This window comes from Lepisma saccharinum, chromosome 29, assembly GCF_977018435.1.
Source record: "Lepisma saccharinum chromosome 29, izLepSacc3.1, whole genome shotgun sequence".
In the NCBI taxonomy this organism is placed as follows: Eukaryota; Metazoa; Arthropoda; class Insecta; order Zygentoma; family Lepismatidae; genus Lepisma; species Lepisma saccharinum.
Window position 1 is genome coordinate 43,755,067 of NC_139257.1, and position 25,350 is coordinate 43,780,416.

Genomic DNA, 25,350 nt, shown 5'->3' on the forward strand with positions numbered 1-25,350 from the left:
GAAGTATTGTTTTCCTTCCGACGTTCACTTGTTATTTCTTTCGCTCTCATAAATTATGTTACAGTTACGGAAGAGAAGTGTTGTCATTGATGCAAAATACTTATTTCGGTAAAACTGTCAAAGCCGGGAATCGGCTGTAACTCGTTTATTCTGTAATTGTTGACATTCGTACTTACTTATTCTGCATTGGGAAAGATTGTTTAACAAGGGATTTCGCTTTTTTTTTTTTTTTAACGAAATTAGTATCTATTGTCGACATATCGAGTAATTATTGTTCGTTCTTTTCTCGCTTCCTGAACACGCAAAATGGCGGGCAAATCTTGACTAGCGTTGTGTTTCAAACGGCAAAGCAGTGTTTCAATCTTCTTAACAGAAAAATTCCCGCATAGCCCCGAAAACCATTCCCGCATAGTCCCAAAAACCATTCACGCATAACCACAAAAACCATTCGGGATAGTATGACCATCCACGAATAGCCCCAAAAACCATTCCCGTAAAAACCATTCCCGCATAGCCCCCAAAACCATTCTGGATCGTATAACCATCCACGAATAGCCCCCAAAACCATTCACGATAGCCCCACGCACCATCACGGTAAGGTTAAGTTAGGTTGCTTTAGGTTGGGCAATATAGTGAAAAAATTGTGTGTTTGGAAACACTTAACGGGGATTACGTCATCACATGCTCGCAACATCCGGTCAAGTACATGAATGGAAATGAAAGCAACAGCTTTCGTGCATCGGACGGACATTATTATAGAAAAAATACATGAATTAGCGGCCAAATACATTGAAAAATGCGAGAAAACACTTCTACGACCTTCCGAAATTACACAGAAAGTCAATTCCGTAAGTACTTTCTCCTGTAAATTTGAAGAAATCCGATTCCAGGCTTTGACAGTTTTACCCTTATTTCTCTCAACATTTACATTTGTCCTAATCTTCACGTCTGTGCACGCTCTTTACTATTTTTGTAGTTATGCAGTATTGATAATGCTAGGACTGAGTCGATACCACTTTGAACCGATGCCAATACTCTCACCGATTCACACCGATATTTGAAGAAGACTTGGCTTTTTAGGGTTAATATTGACAGGCCGACGACGTGGCACGCAAGCTGAAACTCTCCGGACAGTGAAATTTATACAGAAACCAGAGACACACCTTACGAAGACATACACCAATAAAAATGACAAAATCCAAATTAGACGTCATTAAAAAATATTGAAAGATTTTACTCTATCCCCGGAATCTCTGGGGAGAGTAAACGAAAGCAAGTCTCTACTCATTGGCAAGGAGCGAGCCGCCTCAGTAAAACCACCTGATGTTAGTACTACAATAGACCTGTAAATAGTGAAGAAACTGACATAAAAGAGCTATATGTAAAGCCCAGGATTTATCAATAGATTGTAATACTCCAAAAGTAACACCACTATAGCTGGACTGCTTGTTTATTCATAGTGGACACAGGAAATTTTGATGAGCATAAAGTCAACATCTATGTCGTGAAGTATCTTCCCGCTGACATGTTTTTGGAGTTTCCTTTCGATGTGGTTACTAGATGAGGTACTACTTTACTATAGGGGTGACACCTATATATCATTTATTTCGCACTTTTTTACATTGCTAACGTACTATTCTGGAATACGGAACATTTCTTTAGGTGAAATAATTAATTTCTAACGAAAATAATGTCTATTTCTTACATTTACGAGTACTTACTGTCACTCGTTATTTCGATTCTGTAACACACATTATGGCGATAGCACTGGTTCATCGCGCGTTGTGAGAGTGTTTTGTCGATTTATGCAGTGTTGCAACCTTGTTCACCGGAAATTACCTACTTTCGTGCCCGGATTTGAAATTATGCTAATACCTCGCAAACCATTGACGTTAGCCTCACAAACCATTGACGTTAGCCTCACAAACCATTGACGTTAGCCCCAAAAAAACATTCACGTTAACCCCACAATCCATTTTCCGTGAGGTTAGGTTAGGTTAGGCAAGCATAGTTAAAAAAAAAAAAAAAAAGTACTCGACATCATGTTATAGTGAAAACACGGCGAGTTTGAAACACTGACTACGGGGTTTACGTCATCTAACACACGGAACATTGTGCTCTCGTGCAGAAAGCAAATGGCGGCAGCAGAAACAGCGTGTCGGACAGAGATATTCGCAGAAAACAACATGCATTCGCATTAAAATGGATCAAAACTACACTCACGAACTTCCACAACGCTACAGAAAATGATTTGCGGAAGTACTTTCTCCTGTAAAAAGTAAGAAATCCGTCACCCCTATAGTAAAGATACCCTAGATGAAAAGTAGACCTTCAAGTAAATAAGTTGACACTTCAACTATATGATACATCCTCCGTCACCGAAGATATTGTATGTGATACGAGTGCCAAAGGATAGCGTAAATTTGAGCATCGTATCTGTAAAGATAAGTAGACGGCAAATGCACAAAAACTGAAGTGTAAATTATATGAGAGTCCAAATGTATTTCAATTACTATTGGCTTATGAAGTCTAATTTCACGAAAGGTAAGAAAGATTTTTGGGCCTCCCCGATGGCGCAGTGGTAGCGTCTTCGCCTTGTAATCAAGGGGTCTCGGGTTCGATACCCGGCGGAGGCACAAGTGGTTCGGATCCCACTTTAAATTGTAGGTCCAGTCCCGATTAGCCTTACTGTGCACAAAGTCTACTTAAAACACCAAATCGATCGATCGGTAAGAAAGATTTAGGGGTGTGGAGAGTGAATTAAATTTAATGAAGCAGGTGCCTGTGTTTCAAAACCTTTTATTGATGTCAATTACCAAACGCAACACGCATGAAAAAGTTTTTCCAACTGGGAAAACAGCTGTTTAGTAAAACGAACCTAATGCTTCTGTACATGTCTTACCTAATCCTATAATTCTCAAGATCTGCTGTGGCTCGCTTGTACAGTACCAGAAAACATATCGTTAATGAATAATTCTATTTATGGAAACATCGGTGTTGCTCCTTCGGAACCTTTTATTCAATCCTCCTTGTCCAACGACTCAAGAACCAGCGCAATCTCAGTGAGATTTTATTCAACAAACATTCTCTTTCTCATGTTCAACAATGATGAACAATCTGGTTCATTGTATTCTTTAACGTACTATGATAAAAACGAAGCAAAGGAAAAAGCTCTTTCTTTTCGACGCGAAACTATAAGACTTTTTCTTGTAAGATAAGCATTGTTCATATATAGAGTTTCAGCGTTGTAACAATCAGTTCTTTTCTATTGTATCTTGTTTATTTTTCTTTCACTGAATCAAATGAAAGATTTATGTAACAACAATGGATTAGATTGAAACACGATAAAAATGCCATTGTTGACGAAACAATAAACACTGATTTCTTGATATGCTCAAAGAAGCAAAGCAGTAAGTATGTCAAATTAAGATTGTACTCTTTATAAAAATTAGGTCAAATAACAATGACCAGAAAGGAACATAAATTTTGATGAAAGAATTGTCAGACCTGTAAAATGTTTTGTTACAGCAAGCTTATATTTACGAAGGTATATCTTATATTAACCAAGTTGATTGTTTATGTACATGCATATTAATTTACATTCATTCAAAGTTTCGACGTTAACATGTAACCCATAAATGCCAAATATTGTTTTTGAAAGAGAACTTGGATCAGTCAAGTACTTATGTCTTCAGTGTAATCTGAGTGTATACTTTTATAATTGTTTCAATCGAATATTCTTTCTATTATGCGATAGTAGGCATCTAGTTGAAAGAAAAAATGTACTTCGATACACTCAGCCTTTTTCTTTTATGCTGACAAGGGGGGAAATTGTAACGACCGCCTCCTTAGCCAAATTGCACTCGTATATTGGAAAATATCTTATTCGTATACTTTTAAGTTAATAATTTTCATTATAGTATTTATACTTAATTGTTTTCATAACTCATGTATATATATTTATGTTTTATCTAAACTATTATATTATTCGCGTATTTTGGCAAAATTAATTCATCCTAATTAGTATATGCAACGTTTTCATTATGTCCAAGATGGCTAGGATTATTTCTAACTTTAACATAAATGTTGTTGTTTAAGCGCATATTAAATATATTTCTTCTTAATATCAAACTTTGAACAATAGACAAGATCAAAGTAATTTAATCTTCGTTATAAATTCATATACTAAATCTTTCTTCATTCATTTTATGTGCAAGGGCAAATATGATTTGCTTTATAAAGTCAGTTTCGTTATTTGTTGTCCTAGTTTAATATAGTAACATGTAGGCATATAATTCACTATCTTACTTTCAATAATATATCGTTTTCCTATTGGCTATTAATTTTAGGAGTGGGGAAACCACGCCACGCTTTTTGGCGATGTAAAAACTTCCACGTTGGCATTTTTAATTGTTGCCAACATGAACTTTAGCTTACTATAGCTAATTAACATTGATGTGTTATATAAATTATCAGTTCTTCTTGTGATATTTTTATGTTATGAGTTGCTAGCTTTGTCAAAAGAACAATCTGTTATGCTGCACCTCGCGCTTGGTGAAGCAGTTGAGGTCTTACTTACGGTAGAGGCAGTGCGCGGTCGATGCTCGTGACAAAATTTCACTAATCACTGCTTTCGAGCGAACAGGACTCAACATATGATTTATTTGAACTGTGCGAATAAGTATGTAACGCGCGAGAATCGGTATTAAAGTTTTTTGAACATTTTCAACTTAAAATACTTGGTTTTAGTTTTATTTACGATGCCTCGTCACATGTCGGTGGTTACCTTCCAGGGAATGGGTGGAACGTCTTAATCCCGATCCCTGAGAGAGAACTCTTGCGTCCAACTGACCAGCAGGAGCAAGAAGCAGTGTGTTGCCGTTTCGTGGCTCCGTGTCCAGGAGTTACGAGTGGTGGCACGTTGCATGCTATTGTAAAATGACAATTATAACCGTGGTAATAATTATTGTCATTATTATTTCTAATAATCAAGTTTTATCAGTGACCTGCTTACCGTTCCATTCATATATCGCCCTGACCTTCTGTTTGTCTCATGAAGAATTATATCTGTTACCATTCATGTGTTCAGTTCGTGCCCTGTGCTCAATCAATACATGCAACTTCCAATTTCAAGTGCACTCAAACAACTATATCTTGTCCTCAATGGACCTGTCAGTCAGAAAATATGAAAATAATTTGATTACACTAGCGTGCAATGCAATAGCGACTCGTGGAATCCTTGGGGTGTAGGAAGTTATGGTAAACAGACAGAGGGAAGTTTTCGAAAATGCGTTCAGTTGCACAGTGACATGTATCGCCTGTACCTTGGATTAGCCATTGGATTTGTAATGTTACCTGCAGGCCCTCCCTGCTTGTCATGTGTGGATTAAGAACAGCTTTGCCAATACCAACCTCCTGATAAGAAAATGCGCTGTTTCAACTCATAAATTACGCTAAATGTGATAAAATTATGCTAGGGTTTAGTTTATTATTATTAATAATTTATTATCATCATTTTCTGATGACTGTAGTAGTTAAGTTCAATTTTATTTCGCTATTTTGGAGTTGTGACCTGCGTTATTGATTACTTATTGTAGTTAAGTAACATTAGGAATTTCGACCATTCAATAAAATGGGTTTAGTAGTGCTTGAAAAAAGTTAAAGAAAATGCCATGACTGGTAACGGCGTCCGTTTGTTTTATTTGTGACCTCCAACTCTTTCTACCGATTTCCTTTTATTAAATGTTCCTCCCTTGTTAAATCGGGGAAGATAAAGAAAAGTTGAAAACAAGAGGATGGATCAGAGCCTGTAAAAGCTTGTCCCTTGGTCGGCATACTTCTTTTTGTTTGAAACAAGTCCGCTAGAGAAGTATAAACAAGATCTGGAGATTTTCTTAAAAATAAATATTTCCTCAAAATATCTTCATTAGAATTCAATTTCTCCTTTTCCATAGAGACAACCCGTTTTTGAGATGATGCTCGATTTTCCATTATGCCAAACACAGAGTGCTAGGTGCCAACGAAGTTCAAACTTTTGCTAGGTTTAGAACAATTATGTTAGAGTTGGCATCACTGTTGAGGAACCCACGGGACCTTCCTCGCGGACCGTAGAGTGCAACACACGTATCTTTGTCGTTGCGCAGATACCAATTTTCGTTTCGTCTCCCTCTCTCTTAGCATCACGTGCTCTACGCTGCCCGCCAACCTTCGCCATTGTTGCCATATTGTCATTCCATTCCTGGAGACACTCGCGCAAACATCATTGAAAACAACTGAATACATCTCCAGCTCGCTGTTCACACCGTTCGGCAGGTACGGTAATGTGGCAATATAGCATGACGAAGTGGTTGCTTCTTTTATGCAGGGCATGTTCATTGGCTAGCTGGTAACTAGTGTTGCCAACTGTAATAATGAAGCACTATATCTGCCACGGAAGGGGAAAGGCACGTAAAGTGACGGTGAGTTTTGTTGGATTGGAAGCACCATATTTTTATTTTATTCTAAGAATTTGACCCGTTTGACGTTGTGTGCGTGTATTGCGTGTGTGTATGTGAAAGTGTGTGTTTGCCAATGAACGTTAAATTCCATAATGCCTTCAGTTCTGTCAAAGTTGAAATAAAAAACCTTGCATAGCCAAGCTCGGGAAATTCACAAATTGTTCATATTTCATAATTTTGGAATTGTTCAAAGAAATAAATTATGTGGCTCCATGATCATTTCAACTCTTGGCTCCGGCACGTGTTCTTGTAGAAATTGCATAGAGGAGGCAGTCATTTTTACTGCTTAATGCGATGCATATTGTTTTCTGTGTTAAAATTGCCATGCTTTGATGGGTGACAAGTTCATAGCAAAAAAAAAAAAAAAAAGCCGCGCAGCTTATCGTCTAGTGGCAGTATATGTAGTTGTTATTGTTGTGGAAGCCGGCATCGTTTGTAAATGTACAACAAAGGCAACCGACTGTCGCAGATCACAGAGAGGCAATAATACTGCTTGAGGAGGAGTCTTGTGGTCCAATTGTCACGTTCGCATGTTATTAGTTCCCAAAGCAGTGGTAGTGTCGGTCGTGTATTATCTGTCGTTGCAGTTCCGTACCAGTGTACGGGTTTTGGGAGTGAACAGTTAGAACGCCACTAGTGCATGAAATCACTCAAATAAGGAATCACTATGAATAAGTCTTCTTTGCAGCATTTTTGGTAATTTTACGTATGTGTTAGTCCATATTTTGCGAATTTTTAGTCCATATGTATGTAGCTACATACAAAGCCACTTGTTAGTACATATTAATCCTAGTCCTGGTATAATGCATGACGTTTAAAACTCAACGTTGGATAGACCTGAATTCTCTAATTTCCTTGTACGTAACAGCTGTGCATCGGCGCACTGCAGCGATTTTTCTATCTGCTCCATTAGCAACACTGCTTCTTGAGTTGTGTCGCGCATCGCACGGCAGAAATATATGTGATGGGCTCTATAACTGGGCAACCCCCCGCGTACCCCCGCCCTTCCTTGCACTGTCCCTCACCCGTCTGCCTGTAGAATGACGAGAAAGGTTCCTCAGCGCCAGCCAAAGACGAGTGGGTGAAAGCTAGCACATTGACTATTGACAGTCGAGTAGCGAACCTTGATTGCGCTCAAAATTTTATAACGCTCATTAAACTCTTAAAAAGTAGAAAACTGGAAAAAAGTATAAATGAAACTGTAGGAAGTTCCACACTTCCTATATGGAGGAATCGCCCACTGGTGCAATGTAACGTGTTGGGCGTTTTGACAACATAAAAACATTGTAGCAACTATATATAAAAAAAAAAACGGCGCACGCTTTTAGAAGGAACATGAATTCGGCCAATACCCAGCCAGTGCTACTGCGCTGTTGCCAAACTAACTGCTAGCGCAAGGGAAGGACAAAAAATTCGCGATGTGTTCATTATTTTTGATAATGCATGCACGGTATATATGAGTACAGTGAAATAATATAGTGAATATTTCTACACAGGATTATAATATCATATCACTGTAGCATATACGAGAAACCAATACCTGAAAGAAGCTTGAAGGTATTTATTTATTCATCACCGATCTCGTCGTCTTCCTCGGTCTCCGCATGGATTTTTTCCAGGGAGGGGCAAGGAAGGTGTTTTTTTCCAGGTGGGGCAAACAAGGCACATTTTCCTCCATAATAGTGTTGTTCTCTCAAAAACATTGCTTAAATTTGAATATCATATTCATGTAATAATTAACACATATTATTGTGGCTGTAATGAAATTATATGTGAAAAATATATAATTTTTGGTTGACTTTCATTTTCCAGGGGGGCCACGGCCCCCTCTTGGCCCCCCTCCCGGACGCCCATGGGTCTCCGTGTCACTGATTTCACTCATTTCCGAATCACTCTCCTGGAGGTTAATGATTAGATTTTGCACCCTTGGTAGTAGTTGTATTTGTGGTACTATGAGCACAAAATCATACAAATGAAGAGCTCATATGATTAAACAGCCCGATTTGGCTATACTTTGATTTGATTTGATTTGATTTGAATTTAAAATTTTGGGAGCGTCAGCACTAAGGCTATTTTGCTCCCGTCACATTATACGGGGGGCAGCCCCTTACCATTACAAATAACTACTCTATCGTTGCAGAACTAAAATCATAAAATATTAAAATGTTCTGACTTTCGTTAAAAGCTGAGGCTGTAAAGGGGCACTCAGCACACACAAGGACAATAGAACAGGACAATACAAACAAAATTATACTGGTCATGGGGCCAGTCGCCAGAGCCTCGTTAGTCTTCAGTCCAGGGTGCACTAACGTGGAAGTGAGGTTGACATTTGGGTGTACTACGTGGAAGGTCACCCCTTACACCCCTTGGCTATACTTAAAACAATGTCAAGATGCCCATATGCCCCAATCGGCCAAGTGTGCACACATTTAAATCTAAAGAATCTTGAGCCTAGTGTACAAATGAAGAATCACACAGTGTACAAATGAAGAGCTCATATGATTAAACAGCCCGATTTGGCTATACTTAAAACAATGTCAATATGTCTATATGAATCAATCGGCCATGTGTGCACACAGTTAAATCTAAAGAATTTTGAGCCCTAGTGTACAAATAAAGAACCCTCAACAGACAGATTTGCCCATGTGTGCAAAGGCTGAATCTGTGAGATTGTTGTCCATAAGCTTGTCAAAAATATGCCCCTCTTGATATTATTATAGCTACATTTAAAACTAAGCAAAAAATGCTCATATCCTCATGCTCTACAACTTACAGATCAATACAATACAGGATTATCTTGGATAAAGGTAGGTTGCAAATTGAAGTTTCATGTTCTACCTAATCTTTGATCAGTTTCATGCCCAGGACAGTAATTACTTAACTCAGCAATACATTAATCTATCAAACAGTTTTGATCGGGAAGACTAATGTATTGCTTGCCCCGGGCAATAAATTATGCACGCTTAGGGGCTTTCATATTACATTATTGCTAGCACGCATGGGATATAATCTACACAAAGAAATAAGCTGAAAGGGGGCATTAATGATATTTCTGTATAATTCTAGGCCTGACACATGGCATTGACTCCAATTCACTGAAAGGGCATAAAACTTCCATTAATATTTCTGTGTAATAGGAGGAATTCTTAGTAAAAGAACATTACCCCCTTGCATAACAACATGCAAGCCTGAATCCAATTCTAAAAAGCCTTGCTCTGCAATAATATATACACAAGTAAGACTTTAAGAATATTCACTGCTAGCTGATATCCAGCTCAGAGGCTCCCGGGTTAGAAAACCGGTAGAGAGTGTGGGCATAGCCCCATAGCTTATATGCCTTGTAATCAAGAGGCTTCCAGGTCTGAAACCTGGTAAAGTGCGGGCATAGCCCCATAGCTTATATACCTTGTAATCAAAGGATTCTGGGTTTGAGGCCTCTCCATGGAGAAGTGTTAATATTGCTGCCTTGTAATCAAGATGCTCCCAGGTCTGAAACCTGGTAGAATGTGTAGGCCTCCCCTGATGGCAAAGTGTTGGTATTGCTGCCTTGTAATCAAAGGCTTCTGGGTTTGAGGCCTGGTAAAATGTGTAAGATTGAAATACATGTGGCAGAATAATATCCCCACACGTGAGATTTTGAGAATATTCACTGCTAGCTGATATACAGCTGAGGTTTGATACCTGGTAAAGTGTGTTATACAACAGCATAATAGAGCAAAACTATTTTATATCGGGGATCACCAGAGCCTAGTTACTGCTGTTGTTTGGGTATAAAAGCATCAGCTCAGCCACTAACTGCTGTTATAATTGTTTTGGCATATTATCCATAGTTCTGTTTCTTGGACCAAGAAATTTTATATAAATAAACAATAAAAATGCCAAACTTGAAATATTGCAATCAATGCAATAAAAATATATCTAGTTCTAATTGGGCTAGGCACCGGCATAATTGTGATCCTAAGAAATGCAGAAAGCCTACAAAAATATGCCCAAGATGCCATAAAATATTAAGCAAGGCATATTACAAAAGGCATAAGTGTACTTGTTATGTACAGTCATCAACATTGCCCTCACAGCGATCTACATCTGGTCTGAAAAGAAAGCATGAAACACCTGTTAATGCTAGACCGGCAAAGCAGCCACGCTATGCACCACCTATCCATAGCAGTTTTGCTGGCCAACTTAGGGATTACAGTTTTGTATCAGAGCCAAGATGTGACATTAAGAATTTTTTGAACAGTATAAATCCTGATATGCAGGCAATTCTAAATGCACAAAATGGCTCTTATAAGCTATCCCTCAAATTGTTTACACAATATAAGAAGCCAAATGGCACAAAATTTACACAGCCCCACATAACAGAAACTGTACCTATATATTCAAATGCAAATTTAGACAAAATAATAAGCAGTTTGATAGAGCAATTGAATATTAAACACTCTGAATTTGCAGCAAAAGAGTCTGGATGGAGCCTATGCGGATCTCCACACAAGCTCTATGTTAATATTTCTGAATTCAGAACATTACAAGGTTCTACATATCTGCCATTACCTGCCAATATTAAAAACAAAAAAGCTGTGGTTAACATAGAAAATAATGATGAGAAATGCTTTCTGTGGTGTATTTTAGCTGCTTTGTATCTAGTTTTAAGGAATCCTCAGAGAATAACTTATTATAAACAATATGAACACAATTTTGATTATGCTATGGAGGGCTTAGAATATCCAATGTCTGTCCAGAATATTGATAAATTTGAAAAAAGGCCAGGGATATCAATGGTAAACAATTATCTATTAATGTTTTTATTTGTTCTACTGGCCGTGGCAATTGCTTGATAGCACCTCTCAGAATCAGTACACTTGATGATGATTCTGCTGTCCCGATTGATCTGCTCTTAATTGAAGGGGATGACACACACCATTACACTCTGATACACAGTCTTGAAGCTTTAGTCAGAAAACAACTAGACAAATCTAAGACAATATTCAAGTTGTGCAGAAGATGTTTGACTGTATTTGATGGTAGAAAAATGGTGAATAGTGTTTGTGAAGAGAATGCAGAAATTGCTAAAAACAAGTTAATTGAACATTTAAAATACTGTGGCAACCATAAACCTATTCATATGGTGATGCCTAATCCAAATGAAAATGCCAAATTCAAAAAATTTGAAGCTTTGTTGGAACACCCAGCATATATAGTTTATGATTTTGAATCAAACCTCAAACCTCTTGCATTCTGCAGCCCAGATCCTGATGAATCTTCAATTACATCATACCAGTTACATGAGCCTTCTAGTTTTTATTATGTTGTTGTACATGATGGTGTTGTTAGTGAAGAATATTTATACATGGGACCAGATGCCATCAAAAAATTTGTACATAGAATAGAAAATAAATGCCATGACATAGCATCCAATATCTTATTAAAATCAAAACCTATGTTGCCTTTAACAGAGAAACAGATTGAAGATTTCAACAATGCAGAAAAATGCCCGGTATGTGATTCTGAATTTTCAGATACAAATATCAAGGTGAAACACCATTCTCATACAGATGGTAAATTCAAAATGGCCCTGTGTAATAGCTGTAATATTAAGATCTAGAGACCAAAATTTGTCCCTATATTTTGCCATGGTGCATCCAATTATGATTACCATCATTTGATCAGGTACGAGGGGTTTGACAAGCAGAATTTAAATATTTTAGCAGAAAATAATGAGAAATATATTGCTATTAGCAAGATAATTAAAGTTAATGGTGTTCCCATTCACTTAAGATTTCTTGATTCCTACAGAATTCTGTCTGCTAGCCTGGCTACACTGGCCAGTCAATTATCTGATGATCAATTCAAAATCACATGTGCTTTGTTTCCAAATCAGGACCTGAAATTAATTAGGCGGAAGGGTGTATACCCATATGATTATGTTACAGGTTTTTCTAAATTTGATGAGTGTTCTCTGCCACCACAACAAGAGTTCTACAGCAAACTCAGAGCATCTGGAATCACTGATGAAGATTATCACCATGCCCAGTTGATGTGGAACAATTTAAAATGCCAGACATTTGGTGATTATCACAAGGCATATTTAAAACTTGATGTCACTCTCTTAGCTGATATACTTCAGGCATTTAGAAAATCTTCCATGGAAAATTATAAACTGGATTCAATGTATTTTTACAGTGCAACAGGCCTAGCATGGTCTGCAATGTTTTTAAACACTAAAATGCAATTGGATCTGATCCAGGATCAGGACATGTATCTGTTTATGGAGCAATGTATAAGAGGAGGCATGGTACAATGTTCTCAGAGATATGCCAGAGCAAATAACAAATATATTCTCAATTATGATCCAGCACTGCCATCAAATTATATACTGTATGTAGATGCCAACAGCCTGTATGGTTATGCCATGATGAAAAAATTGCCATATGCAGGGCTTGAGTGGGTTGAAGATTTCAATATTGAAGATCTTAAGGATTTTGATGACAGTGACTATGGCCTATTCTTAGAAGTTGATCTGACAATTCCTGATGATTTACACAACACATTTTCTGATCTGCCCCCAATTCCTGAGGTTAAGTGTTCACCTGGCTCTAAACAGAAGAAGCTCATGATGACTCTAGAGCCAAAACAGGATTATGTCATATATTACAAAAACCTCCAGTTCCTAATGAAACATGGTGTTCAAGTGACCAAAGTTGGCAAAGTCTTAAGGTTCAGGCACTCAAGATGGTTGAAGCCATATATTGATACAAACACAGAGCTTCGAACATCTGCAATGAGCCAATTTGATAAAACTTTGTTTAAATTGATGGTAAATTCAGTGTATGGCAAAACCATAGAAAATGTCAGAAAACATACTGATGTTAAATTAATTACTGACCCCAGCCTGAGCAAAAAATTGATTGCAAAGCCTAATTTCAATTATAGAAGAATTTATGATGAGAATATGGCACTTTTCAACATGAAAAAAACAAAGATTAAGTTTGATAAGCATATTTATGTAGGGGCTGTGATATTGGAATTGGCCAAATTACACATGCTGGAGCTCTATTATGATGTGTTGAAGCCTTTTTATAAGGATCGTGTAAAACTGATGTACATGGATACAGATAGTTTTATTCTTGATATTCAAACAGAAGATGTTTATCAAGATATATCACAGCCTGAATTGTTTAAATATTTTGATACCAGTGAACATTCAAAAATTCAGCCCCACAACAAAAAGGTGCCTGGCAAGTTAAAAGATGAGACACTTGGTGATGTTATTGTGGCATTTGCTGGGTTAAGGGCCAAGATGTACAGCTTTGAAACATGTAGTGGTGCTGTTGCCAAAAAGGCCAAGGGCATTGGCAGAGTAACTGTAGACAAAGAGCTCCAATTTAAAGATTACAAAAATTGTCTCAAAACCCAGAGTTTAATCAGAACATCAGAATGCAGAATTCAGAGTGTGGATCACTTGTTGACTACAAATGTTGTAAGAAAAGTGGCTCTGGACCCACATGATGATAAGAGATGTATTTTATCATGTGGCATACATACTCTACCATGGGGTCATTGTGACTTGAGAAGTGGTAATCAATGCCCAATTACAGAACATGATTTGAAATAAATAAACATGCCTATGAACTTATTTGGGTTCAAAAAACAGGCTATTATGGACCTGCCAACACCAGCACCCTCTTCTGATATAATATCTAAACTAAGTGCTTTGTTAATTATTCATCTGAACAGCATACTTACAGATGTTGATGATAAAACAGGTAAAACATTGTACATATTTAACAATAATTTAAATCATTACCAATTACCTGTAGGTGGTCAATTACAATTTATTACAACCCCCGAGGGTAATGTCAAGATTTCAATAGGCAAAAATATTTACAGGATAAAGCACTCAAACATGATTTCTGGCACTGTATATACTGTTTCTGCTGGTGACTGCTTATATATTGAGGTCCCGGGATCCTATGACAAGCTTATACCTTTTTTATAGAATTAAGAATTAGATATTCAATAATAAATAACCACTAAAACAAAATGCCTAATGATATATTTGGCCATACAAGACATGAAGATCACAGTGATGAGATTCTGATGCTTGATGTCAGAGTCAAAAAATTAAGAAGTGATTTACAAGCTTTACAAACCACACTCAATGCCAGTCTTCAACTAGAAATTACAAATTTACAATCACAATGCATGGACCCTCTTCTTAAAATTGATTCTGAACTCAAAGTGCTGCTTCAAAAATATACTGATTTGGCAACATTGGATAATTTTCAAAGTTTAGAGGAGGCTGTAGCAGCTCTTCAAGCCAAATTTAAGACCCAGGCCACCAACTCTGAGCAATTGAAACAACAATTGGAAGAGCAGATTAATAATGTCCAGGCACAGCTCCAAACAATTGTCAAAAGCATAAAATCACAGAAAGATTTTGATCTAGTGATTTCCACTCTAAAAGAACAGATTCAATCACTACAGATACCTAATCTGGACCCTCTGAACAATGCCATAGCCGAGGTTAAAGAAAAAATTGAGACACTTGAAAATTTTATGAACAACTTGCCATCTTCTGATGCTTTGAGTGCTATAACTCGGAGTGTTGCCAACATCAAGCTGCAACTCGAGACATATGAAGATTTTGGAAAAATTCAAAGTACCATAACCCATCTTGAGGGTACAATAGCAGCAGTGCAAAGTGATTTGACAAATGTACAAGAATCTCAAGAATCCCGCTTGCCTGGTATTGTAGATACCCTTGCCAGTGTCCAGCAACAGATCACAAAACTTGAAAACCTCAACACTGAATCTGAGCTATCTCATTTTCATCACTTGATCGATGATATCCAAACAAAGCTTGAAATTTTACAACAATCAACACCCACTCAGGCAGACATAACCCTGCTTCAAGATGCTATGCGTGGTGTGGTTGATGCTTCTGAATTAAATGATGTGAAATTGGCACTTGAATCTTTGCAAAATACTGTATCAAATCTGCCTACATCACAGGAACTTAAAACTATTAAGAGATCTGTGAATCGCATATTGAAATCAGAAGATATCAAGAATATCCAGACAGAGATCAAACAACTTACTCAGACAGTGGCCACTCTACCAACTAATCAACATATTAATGAACTGCATGCCCTGTTTGAGGATATCAGAAGACAAGTCCATGATCTTACAGGTCAAAATTCAAAATTGGCAGTTGTTGAAAATTTACAGCAAATTGTAGCTAATATCAAGCAACAGCTAGGAAGCATGGCATCCAACCAAGCAAATGCTCTATCTGTTTGTGCCACACAGCTTCAAGAGATTGAGCAACAATACAAAAAACTTGTTGTGGACATAAAGATCAAGCCAGGCCATGATGATGTTGTTAGGACTATCAATGAGTACCTTGAATCTGTAACAAGTAGATTGCTTACAGCAGAAAAAGAAATAACTGGCATAATCGAGAATCCTAAACATACAGTAATTCTTGAATTGTACAGTATCCCCAACAAAGAATATGATTCACCATTTACACCAGGAGGCAAAATATATATGCTGTCCCCTGCACAATTTTATTACCAGTTTTTTGTTGGGGGCACACTTAGACCAATCAAGATCAAATATTGGCTACAACCACAGGCACACCACTACCCTACCTTATCAATAACAAATGCTGATAATAAAGCAAAAATCACCAGTGTAGAGTTAGAGGATTTTACAGACCCCAATCTATTAGAGACATCTTATGCTGAAGATGATGGCTCTCTTGAATTTAATATACAAATAGGAGACAAATTATATTTAGAAAATCCTGTAGTATCAGCTGCTGAACATCCCATAGTTGCAATATTCTTGTTTACATACTATGTCTAGACAAATTATTGTTGATGAATTACACAGACAAGCCAGACATAATTATAAGAGACTGCCAGTGGTTACAAAAGGCATAGATGATTTATGGCAGTGTGACTTGGATGAGATGGCAAGTGGACAGCTGAAAAACTTAGACAAGATCAACAAGGGCTACAAGTATCTACTCACTGTCATAGACACATTTTCAAAATATGCCTGGGCTGTGCCACTCAAATCCAAGACTGGAGCATGTGTTACAGAAGCCTTCAGGACAATCATCAATCAGAGTGGAAGATCACCGCGCTATTTGCAAACAGATAATGGCAAAGAATTCTATAATTCGGTGTTCCAACAATTTATTAAAAGCCAGTCAATACAACATTACTCGAGTTACAGTGATCTCAAGGCCTCTATTGTTGAAAGATTCAACAAAACCCTAAAAAAATCATATGTATAAACAATTTACCCTTCAAGGTAATTATAATTGGCTCAGTATCCTACCAGAACTTTTAGATAGATATAACAACTCGGTCCATTCCACAATGAACATGAAACCCTCTGAGGTAACTTCATCTGATGAGCAAAAATTGATCAGTACTGTTTATTATCCTAGATACCAGCCAACAACAAAAAAAAGCTAAATACAAGGTTGGTGATCAAGTAAGAATCAGCAAATATAAGCACTTATTCAAAAGAGGCTTTACCAGAAACTGGAGCACTGAATTATTTACAGTGGTTCAAGTTAAACCTGGGACCCGATACACATATATAATAAAAGATCACCGAGGAGAAATTCTCAAAGGCAGGTTTTATGAAGAAGAACTCAGCAAAACTAAGCAGCCTGAGACATATCTCATAGAAAAAATCATCCGCAGAAAAGGCAACAAGATACTTGTCAAATGGCTAGGACTTCCAGAACACAGCTGGATCGAGACAGACAAAGTGATACTATGAACACCTGGGATGTTATAAAAAGGCTGCCAGAGCCTGAACAGCAGATTAAGAGAAATGGCAAGCTGTTGCCTGATAATATTAGATGTCTTATTGTTGGGCCATCGGCTTGTGGTAAAACTACACTAATGATTGATAATTTCTTATTGGCACCCAACTGGTTAGACTGGAAAAACAGGCATTTGTATGTCTTCTCTAAGAGCTTGGAACAATTAAAATATCAGCAGTTGATGAAGCTATATGATGGACTGGATATAGCCACTTTTGAATCAGATGTTAAGCCACTCCATGACTGTCTTGATAATTCTGTTGTTGTGTTTGATGACATTATACTGGATAATCAAAACAAGGTTAGAAATTTCTTTACACAGGGCCGACACAAAAACATAGATTGCTTCTACCTGGCACAGACTTTTTCTAAAATTCCAAAGCAGCTGATCCGAGACAACAGCAATTTTATATGTGTGTTTCATCAAGATCATACCAACCTCAAACACATACATGATGAATATGTAGGTGGTGACTTGAGCTACAATGATTTTTCCAAATTTTGCAGTAGGTGCTGGAATCAAGACAGTTATGGGTTTGTCACAATTGATAGGACAAGGAAACCCAATAGTGGTAAATACAGAAATAAAATCAACAATTTTCTAGACATTGAAACATATATAAATAACCATGAAAAGGCCAATTATTGATGATCTTAAATTAAGAGATTATCTTGTAAAAAGATTTAAGGGATGGAAATCAGAGAACCGAGGAATCTATGAACAACACAAGCAAACAGAACAACCTATTATTGATGCTATTAGTGAATTAGGTAAAAATATCAAAACTGTTACAGAGCAAAATCAAAATTTGATCACAGAGCTTGTACCTGTAGCTGCTAGGAACATATTAGATTATCCAATCACCCCACTTTCTAGTATTCATACACCTAGTCCTGTTGCTCCTCGAAGAATTGAAGCTACTCAGGATCCTATTGAATTGGGTCTTCTTGCTCAAAAATATTTAAGCACACCTAAAGACAACAAAGATGAGGTTTTTGGCCTATATGCTGACACAGAGCGTGATGGTAGCATCATACATAGAATTGGCAATTTCAGAGTAACATTTATGGGAGATGATCTGATTGTATATTCAGAATCTCATCTTGGAGAAAGAGGTGGTTTTGTTAAGTATCCCGGCACACCTGGATTGTGGGAACTGATGACTAGGAAAAGGCCTGGCAGCTATACAGATCAAGATTATGAGCATTACAAAGAAATATTAATAAAATCAGATGCTCTATACCAGAACAATGATCCCACACAAAAAAGAGTCAAGTCTAGCAGTGGAGCAAAATACAACCACTTAATCAAGCCCATATGGTCACAGATCAAGACAGGTAGTGGAATCAAACAATACAACGCCCTGCCTAAAGAATTTGTGTGGGTTGATGATGTCAGGAAACTTGTAGATAGGTTGCTGGTGATAGCTGGGGAGGAAAATGCTGGCAACCACAATTTTTACAATGAAAAGGTTGGAATTATGGACATGATAAGCACCAAATTGTCTAATTTTATAGTGAATGACACTAAGGGGATTGGATATCTTATAAAAATTATTAATACTCTACCACCTAAATTTTGGAATATCTCTGAGGGTCGGGGGCTGGTTAATGACATTATAAACAAGCTGCCATTTGAACTACACATTCCAGGCTATCAGTATTGTGGTCCCGGCACAAAATTGGACCATAGATTAAACAGAGGTGATCCTGGTGTTAATCCTCTAGATGCTGCTTGTAGAGACCATGACATAGCATACAACCCACATTCTGATCTTGACAAGAGACATGTTGCAGACAAGAAACTAGAAGAGGCTGCATTTGGTAGATTTGTAAGCAAAGATGCTTCTTTAAGTGAGAGAATAGCAGCATTGGGGACCACCATAGCTATGAACACCAAACAAAAACTGGGGTGGGGGTTGTGAATATGTATATAATAAACCTAGGATGAAGGCCAAGGGTGTTATGTATCAGATACCTTATGCAGGTCTTAAATCTCTTAAAACTATTGATAGTCTTTTAACCAAAAAGCAGCGCAAGAAAAAAAATTCTTGTCTTGCCAAGGGCCATGGTATGAAATTATTACTTAGTACCCCCCAATTAAAAAAATTACAGCAATCCAGGAAAAAATCACATGTGGGTGGCTTCATATTTACTATCCCGGCCATCTTAGCAGCTTTGGGGGCTGTTGGCAGCTTGGCTGGGGGATCAGCTGCTATAGCAAAAACAGTAATAGATGCCAAGAAGAATAAGGCAGAATTAGATGAAATGAAGCGCCATAATCTGGCCATGGAGAAACAAGGCAAAGGTGTTAAGGGAGCCATGAATAAGTTTAAAAAAAACAAGAGCCGCTTACAAACCAAGAAATTGAAGCTTTAATCAAGCCACTGGGCATCAAAAATTTTAGAGGTGTGTACATGTCTGATACTTTACCAGAACAACCACTCAACAAAGAGTGTGGCATAGTTAATTTGGATAAGTACAAAAATCAGGGCACTCACTGGATCTGTTATCTTAAATATTTAAAAGATGAGGCATTTGTGTTTGATTCATTTGGAGGTATTCCTCCTGAAAATTTAGTAAAATATCTAAAATCAACTAATCTTTATTACAATAATGTCCGTGTTCAAAATTTCAAAGATGTTAATTGTGGACATCTGTGTTTATCTGTTCTTAGATATCTGTCTCAAATAAATAAACCATCAATTGAAGATTTTCAAAAGGCCCTGTGGTATTTAAAACATCATGGGGGTATTCCATCTCACCAGCCAAAATTCAATATTGAAACTTAGATTACATGATGATATAGTGTATCCCAAAACAATAGCTCTCAGAGCATTTTATGGCATGTACTTGATCCCTAATATTACACACCACAACAACACAATTGCAGTTGGTGATCAAAAAATTGTCATCACTCCAGGGCAATATAATCTGTCTACTCTAAATGCTCAGTTACCCAGAGGTATAGTGTTAACTCAAAATTCTGTCACTCACAGAGTAGAGATTGTGTCTGCTACAGAAACAGTGGATCTGGGTACTATAGGAGAGCTGTTAGGCTTTGAGAACAACACAAAACTTGAACCAGCCATCAAACACACTGCTATTAATATACCTAAATTCTTAGCCATAGAGACTCTGAATATTCACTGTAATGTGGCCGAGGGTATGATCACCAAATCAAATGGCATAGGCACTCACAAACAAACTGGCATCATTGCAACATTCAAACCTAACTCTGAATTTATGGAGCCCATCATCTACACTCCATCAAAAACATTATATTTTCCTGTGTGCCATAATAGAATAGATTACATTGAGTTGATGGTCACTAATGAAAAAGAAGAATTAGTTGATTTTGCTGGAGCCACAACAACTGCTATCATAGAGATTAATATTTAAATAAAAATACATACAAAAAAATGGAAATTATTGAAAGTTATGAGCTACAATCATTCCCCCCAAACAGGAGGACCTTTGCAAATTTAAATCAACCCAACACAGAGATTGAGGTTGATCTTGATGTAGGAGATGGCTTTATACACCCCCACAGAGCAGATCTATACATCAAATTTGATGTTGTAAAGCTCGATGGTACAGATTATCCGGCAAATTCAAATATAAGATTGGTAGACAATTTTGTGCCACATCTGTTCTCTGAAATTGAGATCAGAAAACATGGTGTTGTTATAAACAGAGTGGATTACCCTGGCATTACCTCTACAGCTTTGGCCACACTAAAATTATCCAAGACCGAGGCATCATACTACAAAATAGGTGGATTTCAGGCTGGTGATAAAATATTATCCAAGAGCCACACAGTATTGTTCCCCATGCGCCTGTTGCCAGGATTCTTCTCAAATTACAAAGATATTATGTGGAAGGGTGGTTTAAGAATTACATTTAGAAGAGCTGCCAATGATAATAATGCTTTGATGAGGTACAGTACATTAAACTCTACAGGGGAAGCTCTGCCTAATACCCTACCTGATGAAGGCAAGTGCCTTATTCAGACTATGGAGCTAAGAATGCCAGTAGTTGAATATGAAGCTAGTTATTCCCTTAAATACAAAGCAGATATCCTAAAAAATCCACAGGTGCCTTTACAATTTTATACATATCAATGTGTGCAGAAGCCTGCCATTGGTAGCTATTATGAGTTTGATGAAACAAATTCATTCTCCAGTATACAATATGACATGCCAGATTTTGTGGTGGTACTGTTTCAGACTGGAAGACACAATAATCAAGAAAAAAATTCAAGTAAATTTGATAACTGCAACATCAAAAACATATATCTTAAAAATAGCAGAAATGAGGTGTTCCCTAGAGAAAATTATAATTTAAACATGTCCAAGGATGATTTCCTTAAATTATATGAAGCATTTACAGCATTCCAAAGGGTCACTACTGGCAATACTGACATGTATTACTCACCAGATGAATTCAAAGCACAGAGACCCATGTTTGTCATCAACACCTCAAAAAGGAAACAAGTTGTGGTTAATGACAGGACAAACATTAAAATTATCTGTGAATTCCATGATACACTCCCCGATGACACTATATGTAGTGTTATTCTTATAGGTGAAAAATCATATGTTTATGATGTAAGAAATGAGAGAGTCACAGAGCAATTCTAGAAAGCCTCTGCATATTACATTGTCTTAGTACTAGATATGCAAGTTGGGCCTGGTGTCCAATTAAAATATTGAGCAGAGCCATAACAATATCAAGAAGACTATATCTTTAGCAGGATTACAAACAACAAACTGAGAGATTCAGCCTTTGCACACATGGGCAAATCTGTCTGTTGAGGCTTCTTCATTTGTACACTAGGGCTCAAAATTCTTTAGATTTAACTGTGTGCACACATGGCCGATTGATTCATATAGACATATTGACATTGTTTTAAGTATAGCCAAATCGGGCTGTTTAATCATATGAGCTCTTCATTTGTACACTGTGTGATTCTTCATTTGTACACTAGGCTCAAGATTCTTTAGATTTAAATGTGTGCACACTTGGCCGATTGGGGCATATGGGCATCTTGACATTGTTTTAAGTATAGCCAAATCGGGCTGTTTAATCATATGAGCTCTTCATTTGTATGATTTTGTGCTCATAGTACCACAAAACACACTACTCTTGGTGCCTGTACTACTGGTGCTAAGTTTTGAGACTGACATTATTTAAAATAAAAAGAACACACGGAACACACACTATTGCACGAAAGGGCTGTATTTAATCTTCTCACAAACTGTTCTTTGTGGCGCACGAGTGAAAGATAAGCGAATAATTTTACACCGGCCTTGCTACGAAAACGCTGAACTCAAACTGACCCAGACTTTCAATGTTCGAGAACGCCCAGAACAATGAAGGGTCATTGTTTATATCGAGACAAATTTAACACCCACAGTTTTCTCTAGACACAACAACTCAGCTGCGTCAACATGGTGGCAACGAAAAAAACAGGCGGAAGGAAATGAAAAGTGATGTTTCCCTGGTTTCTTCAAGGAACGATAACTCCGGCTGTATGCGACGGAAATTCATGGGACTTGGACAGTGAGGTTCAAAATGTCTTTCCCCATCTTATGATAAACCTTAAAGTGGCGAGTTTTATGAAAACTTCTCGCGCGCAAGAAAAATACAGAACACTGCTTTTAATTTCCGCGCCGCAGTCTCCTAACTGTACAACGTTGCACTCCTGCCACTGGTTGATCGCCACGCACATCCTCTGCGTGGCCCCACCCGATATCGCTTCTAAAAGCGTGCGTCGTTTATAAATCTGAAGAATTAGGATCATGAAAACCTGTATTGTGCTGTTATCTGCTTTGATGGATGATGCATTCATCACCTTCAGATTTCTCGTTTGTCACAGAGGATAAGTATTTTAATTGTCAATGTCAAGGTCTTCAGAAAAATAAAACTTATTATTTGACAATTCAATCATTTAAATGTTTTTCTTTGTGTATCAGATTTCACAAATGTTAAACGAGTCGATGCATGTGTGAATGTAACCCTTATTGGGATTACGTTGAGTTCACAAAGAGAAACGAAGACTAAACATTGTATATATTACGTGTATTACTACAGGCCCGTACCCAGGGGAGGGGCCATGGGGGCCATGCCTCCCATCGAATCCTGAAATATTTAAATGTGAACCTATAAAAAAAAACTACGAAAATAATATCATCGATTTTTCAATTTTGTTCTTGCATAAATGAATGTGTTTCTTGTGTAGAAGTCTCCAGTCTGCAATTTTGGGTAGTTTTAGGTTTATAATAATTGATGCAAGGCTACCAGACGTCCGATTCACCGATTTAGTCAGAACAGTCCATTACTTTTAATCCCTGTCCCAACTTTTTTCGAACTGCAGCCTTCATGCGAGAATGTGTCTATTAATTATTTTTGTCAACTCACATTTAGACATGTTCTTTACTGTAATAATAATTGCTAGTACGCAATTAGAGACCAATAATAGTTAAATTTTCTAACTATGAACTCAAGCAGTTGATTCTTGCAAGGGCTCGCTTATTTAGAGGAACAGGAATTAGTGTGCATGAGGATTTTTCAAGGGGCGTGCGCGAAACCCGGAGAGAATTGGCAAACTATTTGCAACAGGCAAGAGAACAGAACCTATATGCAGTCATGAGGTTTGATAAGTTGGTGATAGAAGGCAGATCGTACACTTTAAGTTATTTGAGTGAAAATGGACTTCCGTGTGCAGCGAGTGACGTAATAAGTGAAAGTGTTGTCAATTCTCAAACTTCAAATCATTTATATAGTTAATGACAAGTGTGTCGTCTCTCCTAGTGCCGGTCGAGAAACTGAACATCTCCGCACCCAGCCCCTTCTCCCCGTTGAATCGCCTACGGAACCAGCATCATCGTTATCACAGAACTTTGCTGATCAGCATCCACCCCCTTCCCCCCAAAAAGCTCAAACCAAGAATAGGAAATCATACAGTGAAGCAACAAGGAAACTAGACGCACCACAATCAGCGATGCAGAACGGCGCCCGCAGGTATGCAGCACGAATCGAGGACAGAAGAGTGTTCAATCCTCCCCCTCCCTCGATGAGTCACAATAACTTACCCCAGAGGCACAATAGAAGATTTCCCTCCGCGTACCAGGCTAGAGGTCAGCAAATCCGGTGACAAAAGAGATCTCCCCAAAAATAACGGCCAAGTAAGTAAGTAAAGGCAACTCCAAATGTATTCCAGAAGAACTTGACACTTCGTTGTTTCAATTATGTTACCAAAATGTTAGGGGTCTCCGAACCAAAACAAGATAATTTTACACGAATGTCCTTTGTAATAACTTTAGTGCAATAATGATAACTGAAAGTTGGTTAGGAGATTCCCACGAGAATAGTGAACTTTTCGATGAAAGATATGTTGTACAAGGGGGGACCGAAGCAAAAAAGTGTCTGGTAAAACAATGGGTGGTGGTGTAATCATTGCAGTGAAATCAAACGTTAAGAGTGCATTAATAGATTCGCCGTGTTTACATCCGAATATAGACTGCATTTTGATTAAACTATGGTTAAATGGACTAGGAACTGTATATATTTGCGTTGTGTACATAGCACCTGGTAGTAACAAAGACACATACACTTTATTCTTTAGGTTCATAGAAAAGCACTGTCAACCTGGTGACGCTAAACTACTGATAGGTGGGGACTTTAATCTGACAGATATACCTGGTAGCAATTACAATCTAACTAGTTCATCAGCAACAACGTATTTCGATTTGAACAACTTTATTAATGTATATCAACTAAAAAGCTTGAACGACATTAAAAATAGCAATGGGAAAACACTCGATTTGTTTTTGATAAATGGGCAGGGAATAACAGTAACACGAAACACACAGCCGCTAGTTCCTGAAGACACACACCATCCCTCGTTGCTAGTAGATATTAATTATGTCAAAGAAACCCGCGACAAAACTTGTCATAAGCTACAGTACAACTTTAGTAAAGTCGACTTTCCATCCATCT